The sequence below is a fragment of the Marmota marmota genome, unplaced genomic scaffold (assembly GCF_001458135.2).
Source record: "Marmota marmota marmota unplaced genomic scaffold, marMar, whole genome shotgun sequence".
In the NCBI taxonomy this organism is placed as follows: Eukaryota; Metazoa; Chordata; class Mammalia; order Rodentia; family Sciuridae; genus Marmota; species Marmota marmota.
In genome coordinates, this window is record NW_025999842.1 from 51,455,205 (window position 1) to 51,469,576 (window position 14,372).

At 34.4% G+C, this 14,372-nt stretch overlaps 1 protein-coding gene across 3 annotated transcripts in view; it reads right to left on the reverse strand.

The window, feature by feature from the left end:
* Window positions 1-14,372, reverse strand: part of Hbs1l (HBS1 like translational GTPase) — a 92,051-nt gene that overhangs the window by 39,019 nt on the left and 38,660 nt on the right. The window lies entirely within an intron of this gene.

Below are 14,372 nucleotides of genomic sequence, written 5' to 3' on the forward strand. Positions count from 1 at the left end.
ATATATATATATATATATATATATATATATAATCTGCTCCTTACATAATACATTAAATTTTTTTAAAAACCATATATTCATAATTTCCAAAAAGAGTACTATCAGGACTGAATACACATAAACCTGTGAAGAATACATTGCTACATCACTAAATATACAGAAACTACTTAATTCACAAAGATAATGTCCAGAATTCACTCAAAATGTTTACTGTTTGCCTCCTACATGCTAAGCACTATGCTGGAAATACAATGGTAAACAAGAGCAGATACAATGCTTGTGCTCAGGGAACTTACAGTATAGTGAGGAAAAATATTAGGTAGTTCAAAAAAAGCAAAATTAAAATTGTTACTAGTTTCATAAAGAATTCATATATAGTGCCGGGCACAGTGGCATATACCTGAAATCCCAGCAGCTCAGGAAGAGAGCAGGAGAATCGCAAGTTTAAAGCCAACATCAGCAACTTAGTGAGGCCCTAAGCAACTCAGCAAGACCCTGTCTCTAAATTAAAGTGTTTTTTAAAAAGTGCGGGAATGTGACTCAATGGTTAAGTGAGTTCATTCCTTGCTATCAAAAAAAAAAAAAAAGAATTCATATATAGTGCCCTAAGATTTGATGATAGGGCACATGAATTAACGAGCTTCTCTTGGAAAGTGAGAAAGGTAAGTTGTAAAAAAGAAATTAACTGGCATACAAAGGAAGAACATATCAAATAGAGTAGCTTTTGTATTACAATGGCCCTGTTATAGGAGAAAGGTACTTCAGAGTGAGTGAAAGCAGAAGGGGAGCTAAGTGAAGCTGAAGAGGTGGGCAAGCCAGGCAGGCCTTTTAGGCCACACCAAAGATCCTAATCTTTGTTCTACAGAAATGAATATTACCAAAATGAGATAAGCATTTGTTGGAAGGGGAAAGAGAAAGAAGAGAAAGTGGAAGGACAACCAGTTTGGGCAGAGGAAAATCATGAGATTAGGATATTCTGAGATTTTAAAAAAAGGGAATATCAAGTAGGCAGTTCAACATATTGATCACACTCAAAGAAGAGGTCTGAACTAGAGTGTATATTTGTGATTCATTAACACCTAATTGGTAGTTGACAACACAGACAATCACCAAAGGAGAGAGCAGTTAAAAAAAAAAAGAAAGTGGTCCTAGGAGGATGATAGCTACAGCAAGGTAAAGGAGAACCAGCAAAGGGTGATACCAGTGAAGCTAAGGAAAGAGAGTGTTTGATGGAGTTGGCATCACCAGGATCTGACGGTGCTGGCCAGTTAGTCAACTGAGAACGGAAAACATTTACTGGTGAAATGATCACTTTAGATAAAGGTCACTGGTTGAATTAGCAAGAATCATTTGAAGCAAGTAAGGGAAAGTAAACACCAGAATGGGTTAAAAAAAAAGAAGGAAGGTGAGAAAACAAAAACAGAAGTACATACCCACTACCTCTCATTGCTAACACCAAAATCCACAAGCAATGAAAAATTGTTTTTTAATTACTTTTAATAACTAAAATGAGACTATTTATCCACAATCCTTATTTATCCCACTTAAAGTGAAAAGCCCAACATTTCAGAGAAGAAATAGCAAGTGTTTGATTCCAGGGTGCTGCTTTACAACCCACTGGAGCTATTAACACCACACATGGTACATACATGGTGTAATGCTTTTCTAAATTCAAAAAAATTCGTAAATCCGAATTAAATCTGGCCCAAAGAGATTTGGGCAAGGGACTGTAGATGTGTAAAAATGATTCTTTCAAAGATGTTTGGTTGGAAAGGGAGAAATGGAGGAGAATGATAGAAGAGAGATGTGGAATCAGTTCATGAAAAAGATAAAACTGAAAGGGATCAGATGAATACATGAAGAAGAGATTGCCAATATTTATTTTTTTAAAATTTTGATTGTTATATATGACAACAGAATGCACTACAATTCATATTACACATGTAGAGCACAATTTTTCATATCTCTGGTTGTACAACAATATTTTAATTTTTGAGAGGATAGAGTCTAAGGCGCAGGTAGAAACTGAACTAAGATTGGAAAAAGGCCCTTTTTATTGCAAAAGAAGGTAGATTTGTTTGTTTAGGAACCGGGAGAAGAAAATTCCCAATGGAGTGCTTCTATTTTCTCTTTAACATAGCAGCTAGTTACCTGCAGGGACTGAGGCTGGATGACAAAACTAGAACAATCTGGAAAGTGAATAAGATTTTCAATAACTGTTGCTCAAAGAATAGGTTGAACATAAAATTTAGGGCAAGTGTTCAATAGTACTAAAGCCCATTAAACTACTAAAATAATGAATTTAGGGTAGAATAACCCACCTTTCTGCATGACTTTCTCTAGCAATGGTCAGCCATTCAGGAAAAGGCATTAACTGTTGCATATAGGGTTAAGGTTCTAACCGATAGGTGCCAGCCAGGAGAAAGCAACAAAGTCACTGAAGATACCAACACCCAAATAGAATGATATTAAAATTATTAAAGACCATGAAATCTAAGACAGGTAAATTAAATGATAAAGGGAAACTACTGATATAGTAGATAAAGTAGAAAGGTCAACAATGAAGAAAAGGTCATGGTATGAGAAGTACAGTTTTGACGCACAAGAAATTACAGTGAATTGCTGATGAGAAGTGAAGGTCACTGGAAATGGAGCTGTCAAGGAACAAGCATTTGTTTCAGATGGACTTGGTGCTTTCCATTTAGATGCTCTCAAGTAAGCTATGACCATGAAGAGCTGAGGGTGGAGAAGAAAACTTGTACACCGCCAGCAGCTAAAGTCTGAAGGATAAGGAAAAGGAGTCGTGAGGTTATTCAGTAGATGACTGCAGGAGAACTAACAAAACACTGATTCAGGCAAAAGACCTGAACCTCAACAGAGCAGGGATTAAGGGAAGAAAAAAAGATGAATAATGATGTTGGAAGGGCAGGAAAAAGAATTAAGTTGATCTCCCGGGGGTTTGAGAAGATACAAATGAAATAAAACAAGTAGTAAAACACTAGGAAAAAAGATTGAGAATTATAAAGCAGTTGGCCTTTCAAGAAAAGGCAGTTCCCAGAGTTAAAATAAGGTGAAGGAGTAAATGGATAAGGAAGGAGGATACTTAGGACATGATAACAATGGTATGGTGGTGTGAGGTATGTGTGTGGTGTATGGGTGAGTGTGTTGGTGTGCAGATAAGGAGAAAGGAAATTCCCAATTGAGTAAAACAAGGGAAGGAGGCATGGTGGATTTTGGCCTGTTACAAGAATAGGAAATAATAAGAGACTCAACCCAGGCTCCACAGGACTAAATCCAACTTCCCATTAAGGTTCATTTTTTATTTCTTCTAACTATGTTTATATGAAAACTTTCTTGACCCACTTAAACATTTAGTATTTTAGATGTGTGACTTTTAAAAAGTGGGTGGGTCACACAATGATATAAAAAGTCTCTAAGCATAGAGAAAATCACCATGATCTACCAATATTTCTGGTGATGCAATAAACAGGGCTTTTTTGTTTTGTTTTATCTATAGGACATCAAACTTAGGACACAATATTTCAAAAATTTGGATGAAAGTAGAAAGAAAGCAGCCAACATTATGGATCTGAATAACATCTATTAAAGCAGTGATTTCTAAACTTTTTTTTTTTTTTAAGTCAGGTACCCTTTAAAAGGCTAACAACAGAAAAATGCACATACACACAGTATTTTGCAAGTTTTTTCAAGGAGTTCAGTAAGTCCAACCCCAGTACCTCCCTTTACCAGATAACCTTGGCTCTGGCTATTTTGAAAGCATATTAATTCAAATTAATATCTACCATCAAAAATAAAAATATGTTCATTAAATTATTCACTGAGCTGTAAAAGGCAATGTTATATACTTTAAAAAGTCCTCCTTATGATGTGCACTGTACTGGATAGGAGGTAGATCTACTGGCACAGCTCAGAAATGAACTAATAATTAAAATAACCAGTCATGAATCATTAAGAGATACACTGTAAGATTCAATCTATCATGTTACAAGAAAAAAAAAACTGAAATGTTTAGTGTCTTCTCATCTTTCCCAATCAAATGAAAATTCATTCACTGTATAACAATCTCAAGAAATCAATCATCGAATTTTCAGTAAGTCTCAAATATGACAATGAGAAATGAGTACTGGATGGGAAATAGCATGGATTCTGCTCCCTGCCCTGCCATTAATCAGCAGTTACCTTATGGCAGTTCATTTCACTAAGTTCAGTTTCCTCTGAAGATTTTGTTGTTGTTTTGCAGGGCTGGGGATGAAACTTAAGGCCTCACATATACACTCTCACATATACACTATGTCATCAGCCTTCCTCTTAAGTTTTATATAAAGTATATGAAGTTTCCACTTTATATAATAAAGTCAATTAAGATCTCTACCTCTGTGGACATTTGTATCTCACTCCTAAACCACTAAGATATCCTTTAAGTCAAACAGGCCACTATGAGGTAAAAGTAAAGTACTCTATTTCCAAAGGAAGACTACCAATGTTCTCCTTAAAGCCATGAAAACTACCTCCATCAAATTATGATCACCTCCCCCCCCCCGCAAAAAAATACATCCTGAAGATTGATATATTAACAGTGAGTATTTAGTCCCTAGTTGAATAGAAAGTTGTTCATTTGTTCAATTTTTCATTCCAAAAGAAATAACAGCTACTCAGTCAATTTAGTCTGCTAGTTTTATTGACAAAGAAACAAGGGACAAAAAGTCAAATTACTTCACCTTCCTGGCAGGGTCTATCCAACACCAAATTACCCACCTGCCCTGCCAGTTCACCTTTCTCATAATCCAGTTATCTCTGTAGCAAAGCATAATTAGAAACTGCCACCTTGTCCCCTTGATGAGCTGCTTCCTCCAGGGCTCCCATGCTTCCTTTCTGGGGCTAAAATCTAGTTAGAAGATCTAGGTTTTCTCGTGATCATGAAATGATCTAGGTTTCTTGTCCTGAAGGTTCTTTTTCAATGACTATTCCTTTGTAAAGGATGCAAAGTTAGATATCTAAAGCATCACACAATTGTTACTGACACTTGAATTTAATGAAACCCTCTACTTGCACATCCACATGATTTATTTTGACTCACTCCTATGGTCTTTAAGCACATTCAATATGAGACTACTAGCTCTCTGAGGACAAGAAGTACCTGATACATATGTTTACACAGTCCACTGAATATGTCACAGTGCTCTACCTATAAAACATTCAAGAAACAGTTTAATGATTAACTCCCATGGATTTAAATTCTATAACCAAAAGTTGACCTCTATCATCTTTATAAATTATCTTAGATCTCTTCTTCAGGCAAAAACCTCCTCAATATAATCTCTTTATCTATTTCTTACAATTAATAAATACCAAACACCTCCTAATGTTGGAGATATGAGTTCTAGAAAGACAACCTGGTACTTGCTATAGGCATTCTCTATTGTCATCTGCCAGGTGCTTTTACATTGTCTTTTAACCTTCATAATAACTGTGTAAAACAGGTATAATTATTCTACATTACTTTGTAGAAACTGATGTTCAGAGGGGTTAATTTGCCAGAGGACATTAACCTTGAGGCCTGTGACAGCCAGATTAAGGATCAGGGGGGCAGGGTCACACAGTGGCAATTCTGCTATTCTCCAAGACCTTATGAACTATTCTGAGACGTGAACTATAATAAATAAGAAAAGTCAAAGTATGTACCTGAGTAATTATGGAAAGCTTAACAAGCAAAATGAGATTTGAGGGGCTAGGGATGCAGCTCAGCAGTAGAATGTTTGCCAAGCATGTGCAAGGCCCTGGGTTTGATCTCCAGCACCAATACCAAAAAAGAAAAAAATGAAAAAAAGAAAAATGAGATTTAATCTGATTAAAAACTTTTAAAAAGATAGAAATAACATGGGAAATGTCAAATTTTAGGAATCAAAGGTCAGTACTTCTGAAAAAGACTAGGCAATAGTCAATAAACTGTTGCGGGGGCTGGCAAGAGAATTTTACTATAAACAAAAGTAAGACTCAAAAAGCACGAGAGAGAGAGAGAGAGAGAGAGAGAGAGAGAGAGAGAGAGAGAGAGAGAAACGCGAGCGTGAGCAAAGAATGATAAAGGAAACCTAATGCTACTTCTAAATTTATTACTGTTTGATATTTGCCAGAACTGGAGTCTGCGTTCTACACTCTTTACCAATCAGGTTTGACCCTAGTTGGCCCTTTCAAAACTGTTCTGGCAACCATTCCATTAGGAGGTATTTCATCAAAAGAATTGAGCCTGAATAAACTTAAAGACTATATGATTGAGGTTTTGAAGGAAAGCCATTTTTTAAAAGATCTTTTACAGATTTATGTTCAAGGACTCTTCATTTAATTAGGTGAAAGTAAAACAGAAAGAGTATCAAATATTCTTAGGAAGGATAATTGCTGAAACTCTTTAGATAGGGAAGATTAAATGAGAAAAATCCATATGTACTTACATGTGGTAATGACAATTTCTCCATAAGATATTTTGCTGTATTTCATCGTTCCATAATTCCTTCACTTTCTCCAAGCAATTAAAAAGGTATTTCCTAAGCTTCGCCCTAAGATTCCATTTATATCCTACAGATCTCTGCCAGCCAGGAGTAATCAGTTTTAATTAGACTGGTATGGCTAGAAATCCAAGGCTCTGCCATGGAAATTCACAGAACATGAACCTTGAACTAGTTATTAAATATTTCAAAGACTTTTAAGTTTTTCCCTTCTACAAAATGTACCACCTACCTCACAATGAAGTTGTAATATATATTATATTGTGAAAGCATTAAAAAATATCATCAAACAAAACTAAAAAAAAAAAATCAGACCTTTGCCCTACAGAATTATCTAACTGTTGTTTACATAAATCCTTGGAAGAAAACTCTAAACCAAAAATAACTGCTGAAGTCTGTGGTTAGTCAGAGCATGCTTACAGTATTTTTAGTCTGAATATTTCTGTATCCATTTAGTCTTGGGTTTTTAAGTAATTAGGTGATTAGAGGGTCAAGAAGTGCTAGAATAAACATTTACTGTCACAAAGAGATAGTAATACAAAGCACCTTACCTTGGCTTGAACCCAGTATTTTTTATTTGCTTAACTGTCATGCAAATAAATTTCAAGAGTACATAACAAAAAAGAATGATGTAGTACAAATCCAATGAGACTATTTTGGGGGGAAACATGCAAAGTTGATATTGAAGTTCATCTGGAAGAGTAAATGTGAGACAATGACCAAAACAATTTCATTTTTAAATTAAGAATAATGATGGGGGTCTGAACTACCAGATATCAAGACCTCCTATATAGCTGGTGAAAATTAAAGTCTGGTAATAGGACAAGAATAGCTCTATAAATAAGAACAGTACATCTGCAAATATATCAATAAGTAGGAATATGTTTATATGTCTTTTATATATAGGAACTAAAAGGAATTGAGGATATGGGAAATCATACAGGAATAGAAATATATATATTTATTTATGAACAGAAATTTGGCATATGCAGAGTGTTTCAAATCAGTGGGAAAAGGATGGGTTACTCAACATATTGTACTGGAAATATTGACAATTCATCTGAAGAAAAGACTTTAGCATGGTTGATTTACCATATACAAATTCCTTACTGATTAAAGATAAGAACATAAAGTAAAAAGAAAACAGGTATAGAAGACTGACAAATTTGATATAAAAATTTTAAAATTTCTCTCTGATTAAAGATACTACAAGCAAACAAAGAATATTCCAGAAATAAATGCAACTATATAAAATATAGTTCCTATACGCTAAAACAAAAATTTTCAAAAAGAATGCGAGCAATAGACCAGGTCAAAGAAACACAAGTCAAAGAAAGTATGTCAAAGGAAAGAAAGAGGGAGAAAAAGGAAGAGGACAAGGAGGAGGAGAAAGAGAAGAAATGACGAAAGAAAATATAAGAGTGAGGACATAAGAAGAGAGGGAAGTGTAGGAATAGTAGAAATATTTCTATTTTATGAACATCTTAGTGTTGCCAAGGAGACAGGGAGGAGGATGTTGACATTGTTGACAAGTGTAGCTTGGCTACTCCTGACAAGTGTATCAAAAATTTGATAAAATAAAAAATGTATTATGTATATTACAAATCTGAGAATGTAGCCTGCAGACATAATAACACTACTGTGAAACAATATATAAATAAGATTGTTTACTGTTGTGATATCTGTAATGATAAAAAACTATGGAAGCACACCATAAGGGAATGGTTAAATAGATTACAAAATATTCAAGTAGACATAGGTGGATAAAAGAAAACTATGGCACCCAAAGTCAAAAAAACAATAACTATATTATATAGCAATAATCCACAACACTGTATTATTGGCATTAAACAGTCTACAAGCATGTCAGTGAACTTTTAAACATGATTATTTCTAAACATGATACTTATGGTACAAAAGGGAAAATGTGACTTTCATTTCAAACTATATATTTCAATGCAGTAATGACTACATATTCTAAATTAAAAATTATTTTAAGCAAAAAGCATACATACTAAAACAATTTAAACTGCTAAACACTTATATCTATACTAATATTCAGACACTTGATTTTTCTTAAAAGCTATAAGATAAAACTGTACTTAGCAATAACACTTAGTTTACCACAACCCTGGATCTTTCCATCAATGATTCTGAATAGAACATACTACTAAAAGCACCAATGAAAATCTCCTGCTTTGAAACAAAGGTACAAAGTTTATCCCATCAATTACTCAAAGACTACTTTATATTCAGAATGCTCTCTAGTAAAGCTGCAAGTTTTAACAGTAGTGTTTTATGTGTTAAGTAACTACCTGTTCTAGACTTTCATGCTCTGGACAGCAAGAACTGTGGTTTATATTGCTCTATTTCAACAACCTAAGTATTTTACATACTGTATAACATCCACACATATTCACTGAATGCTGAATATATGAACAAATAAAATAATTTCTTGACAGCTCTTTCAATATTCTGATAAATTTCTAAAGGAATGAAATAAAAGTGAAAGTAAAAGGAATTTTAAGTGTGACTTTTTGAACATATATCCTCTTACCATACAAAACTTTCATGATAAATTATCCTGCAATCATCAAATCATCTCTAAATCATCTCTAAAGCAAGATTTTTCATCCTTGGCATTATAGACATTTAGGCTGGGATAATTCATTTTTGTTGGGGGACTGCCCTCTGCCCCAAGGAATGTTAGCACCATCCAGAAAGTGTCTCCAGACATTGCAAAATGTCCCTTATGGAGCAAAATTGCTTCAAGTTGAGAACTACTGTTCTTAAGAGTAGCAAGAAAATTAAAAGCGTACTACCCATATTACATAAAAATGAATACCATCTCCTAAACTCATCCTCTTGCCCACAAAACAAGCAATCCTAATATCCTTTTCCTATCTAGCTGAGCCTGACTTTAGTCATTTATTTCTAATTCCTTTCCTCACAGTCTTAATTTATCAATTAATATTACTTTTGACTTCACAGACATTTCTTAATACCATATACAGTTCTTGACAGAATGACCCCCAACTTGCTTCCATCTGTTCCTCTTCCTTGGTACTCCCATATGCAGACTGGGGTTTTCTGACATAAACAATCATTTTTTCATATACATGACTAGAACTCATGCAATTTCTGTATTCTAAGTGAATGCTACTACCTCTCAAGAAAAATATGCTTTAATTTAAATTACAGAAAGATTTTTGGTAACTAATAAAAGAAAGCCAAGGCTTGATAATGCATGAGCCACAGAGGCCAACTTCAGCATAGATTTATTGAGCCTATGAGGTAAAGACCACAGAATTGTTTCCTCTGTGTAAAAAGCAACAAAATACAGTATGTATTAAGTTTATATGCATATTTTCATGCTCCCAAGGAGACCTCAATAACCATACCATGTAAAAAGCCAATTCACCAGCCTCTTGAGATTAGTAGGAAAGATATAAACTTTGCTGCCATACTCCTAGAGTTTGAAGACAGTCCTTATCTACATGGCCTCAAATCAATCTAATTTTTTTCTGTTCCTAATTTCCTCATCTGTAGAATAACAATAGTATCCATAATAGGAATGTTTGAACAAACAGATGAGTTAATAAATGCTTAGAGAATTGTCAAGCTTATAGTTAATGTTCACATCAAGAGAAAGCACACAATCTGTGGGTCTCTGATATCACCAAAATAACAACTTCCTTCTCCTTTTCTTCATTTGATAATGGAGAACTTATAGACACAATTATTCTGTGAAAATCACATTTGTTAATGATGGGAAGGGAGAAAATGCCAACTGGGCAACACTGTGACAGGTACTGGGATAAAGAAATAAAAAATAAAATATGACTCCAATCCTAAAGAAACTCAAGTCTAAAAAGAGCTAGCACATAAACAAGTGAACTGCAATAATGCAGGCACAATGAGAGTGCATGGTTAAGGTACTAAGCAACCTATTCTTGACAAACCAGGCAAGTGTCCTTCAAGATTGCTAGTAAATCTTGGAGAAGACAAAATCTACATAAAAGAAAGGAAATGACAGAAAGCATACAACTTCCAGTAGATCATTGGGGGTGCAACATGGGAAAGTCAGTGGTAAGACAAACGGTTAAAAAAGCAGGTCGGTTATTTAGGGCCATGTGTATCATATAGATCACTTGATTTTTAAATATAAGGGTGTGTATACGAATGGAAGTACCACGTGACTTATCATATTGGGCACTTAGAACTTACTGTAACTACAGAATGGAAAAATTAACTGTGGAAGCAAGATTGAAGAGAAAGCAGTTAGAAAACTGTTACACAAATATATGTAAGAAATTCTATGGCTCAACCTAAAATAAGAATAATGGGACAAAGATGGGAATAACAAAAAGATATTACAAAGTAAAATCAGGTACCCTTGATACCAGAATGGATATAGAAGGTAAAAAAACAACAATCCCCAGACTTTTTTTCCAAGGAAGAAAGGATGGATGGTTGTACCATTAACAAATACTAAACACCTTCAAGGGAACTAGAAGTCTTTTGGTCATGACCTCTTAGTTCTGTCATTCAGTGCAAAATTCAGCAGTTCATACAAGAAATCTGTTTAATTCCTAAATAAATGGGACTACCACAAAAAAAATGTATTTTATTAAACATTGCGTGGATATTATCTTGGATCTCTGTGATAGAGTTTTTCAGGTTACATTATAATATCTTCTTATAAATAGAAGACACAGCAACAAACCCACATAAATACAGTTATCTCATACTAGCAAAGGAGCCAAAAACACACATTGGTGAAACAATAGCCTCTTCAAAAAATGGTGTTGGGAGAACTGGAAATCCATATGCAACAAAATGAAAATAAACCCCTCTCTCTTACCATGCACAAAACTCAACTCAAAGTGGATCAAGGACCTAGAAATTAGTCCCGAGACCCTGAAACTAATAGAGGAAAGAGTAGGCCCAAATCTTCATCACATCGGATTAGGTCCTGACTTCCTTAACAAGAATCCTAAAGTGCAAGAAATAAAATCAAGAATTAATAAATGGATGGATTCAAACTAAAAAGCTTCTCAGAAAAAGAAACAATGAGGTGAACAGAGAGCCTATATTTTGGGAGCAAAGTTTTACCACATGCACATCAGATAGAGCACTAATCTCTAGGATATATAAAGAACTCAAAAAACTCAACACCAAAAAAACAAATAACCCAATCAATAAATGGGCTAAGGAGCTGCATAGACACTGCATAGAAGAGATATTTGATCAACAAATACATGAAAAAATGCTAAACATCTCTAGTAATTAGAGAAATGCTGATCAAAACTAATGTAAGATTTTATCTCACACCTATCAGAATGGCAGTTATCAAGAATACAGACAATAATAAATGTCAGTGAGGATGTGGGAGAAAAGGCACATGCATACATTGCTGGTGGGACTGCAAACTGGTGCAATCACTCTGGAAAGCAGTATGGAGATTCCTTAGAAAACTTTAAATGGAACCACCATTTGACCCAGTTATCCCACTCCTCAGTCTATATCCAAAGGACTTAAAAATCAACGTATTATAGTAATGCAGGCACATCAATGTTCATAGCAGCTCAATCCACCATAGCTAAACTGTGGGAAGCAACCTAGACTCCCTTCAATAGATGAATGGATAAAGAAACTGTAGTATATATACACAATGGAATATTACTCAGCATTAAAAGGGAATAAAATTATGGCATTTGCAGGTAAATGGATGGAGTTGGAGAAGATCATGCTAAGTAAAGTAAGCTAATCCCCAAAAACCAAAGGCTGAATGTTGTCTCTGATAAGTGCATGCTGATCCATAATGGGGGAGGGCATGGGAAAAATGGAGGAACTTTGGGCAAAGGGGAAGGGAAGGGAAGTGGTATGGGGTCAGGAAAGATGGTGGAATGTGATGGACATATTACGCTAGGTAACATATTACCCTAGGTACATGTATGACTGCACATATGGTACAATGCTACATCGTGTACAATCAGAGAAATGAAAAGTTGGGGTACAATTGTGTACAATGAATCAAAATGGATTCTGGTGTCATATATACCTAATTAAAATAAGTAAATTTAAAAAATAATATGTTCTTGGCATTGGGAAGATGAAAATGAATAACTCAGTTTTTAGGTAGTTTTCATTCTAACAGATGTGACCAACATCAAGATACACAGATGGAAATAAAGACAGGGAAATCAAGAGAGTTCTGCAGACCACAAGCAGTATGACTACAGTTGAACAAGTACTACAGCATAGGAAATGAATAAGAGAATGCATAAGAGACAGTACGTTAGTTGAACATATTGATGATTTAAAGTTAGGCAGACAAAAAGAAAAAAAAAAAAGGAACCTTAAGTGACTACTAAGACTCTAGAGTAGTCTAGATGCTGTTAATGAAACAGACATACTAGGTCTGAGATTCCTTTAGGAAATACAGACAGAAATCCACAGAAAATAGATAATCAGGTTTATAAAAGTAATGTGAGCACCATTAAAATACCTGAAGCAACTCAACACCTAGACAGCTTACAGAAAGTGAATGATGAAAAGGCAGCCAAGGAAGAAACTAATAATAAAGAGGGAATCAGAAAATAAGCATTCTGTAGAGTCCTTATATAAAATCAAGATTCATACAATCTGGAGGCCATATTTTAGAGGTTATTTAATCTAGCCAACCACTTTACAGATGAATACTTAAATACATCTATCTCCAAGACTACATAGAAGTTTTGCTGCTGTTCTGTTCAGTCTTCTTCCAAAGCATCCTCTCCTTTGTACTCCATGTTTGCACCTCCTCAGGATATACAGAAGTAGTATTCCCAAGATGACTGAATCATGATCATTTTGAAGTGAACTATGTGCAAAAAGGTGCTAATCAAGAACCTCTAGAAAATAAAAACATTTTGTCCAAATCATGATTATGTGAGTTTAGTGAAGCTAATCATTATTAGTGAAGCTAATCATTATTAATATCTACTCAGATACTTGTGAATGAGTTAATGTTAAACTCAATTATGCTGATTAAGTTTAATGTTTGTATTTCAAATCTAAGAATATACTGTATATAGTTACAACTTAGCAGTTAGATTATTCTCTGCTTAACAAAGGAAAATTTCTATTAAATTTTAATTTCCAGTAGGAAACTAGAAGGCTAAACTATACTTCCTTCAATAATAAACACTGGAAATTGTGTTCTTATTCTTCTCATGGTGATTTTTTTAAATATTTATTTTTTAGTTTTTAGGTGGACATTATACTTTTATGTGGTGCTAAGGATTGAACCCAGTGCCTCATGCATGTTAGGCAATCACTCTACCACTGAGCCACAACCCCAGCTACTTATGGTGATTTTTAAGAAGTAAGAAAATGATATTTAGATTTTAAGGCACACATCACAGCACTATATGATTAATTTTAGGTCACATGTAATAATCCCAAATTGCTATATGACTTGAATATCAAAGGCCTCTGTTGTAGAGTTTTGGGTAGAGTATATTGTATTCTCTATATATTATAAAATATTAAAATATAGTATGTGCCTTACCTCTCCAGCTAAACCTGAGCTCCAGAAGTTACTTCTACAACATACCATCCAGTGTTTGGCACATACTAGACATCCAAATAAATAATAAAGTTGTATAATTTTACACTTGAAAAACGGTTACATATTCTCTAATCTAGCTAGTCTCAGCTTGGGAGGAACAGGAAGATGAAAAGAACAGAGACATCTTTACTCCTTCCCCCTTAAAAATTACTGTCACTGGAAGACAATGATGTTGACAAGCACTTCTTTCTCTCAGGTGTCATGAGACAGGAACAAAAAAAAAAAAATTAAGAATA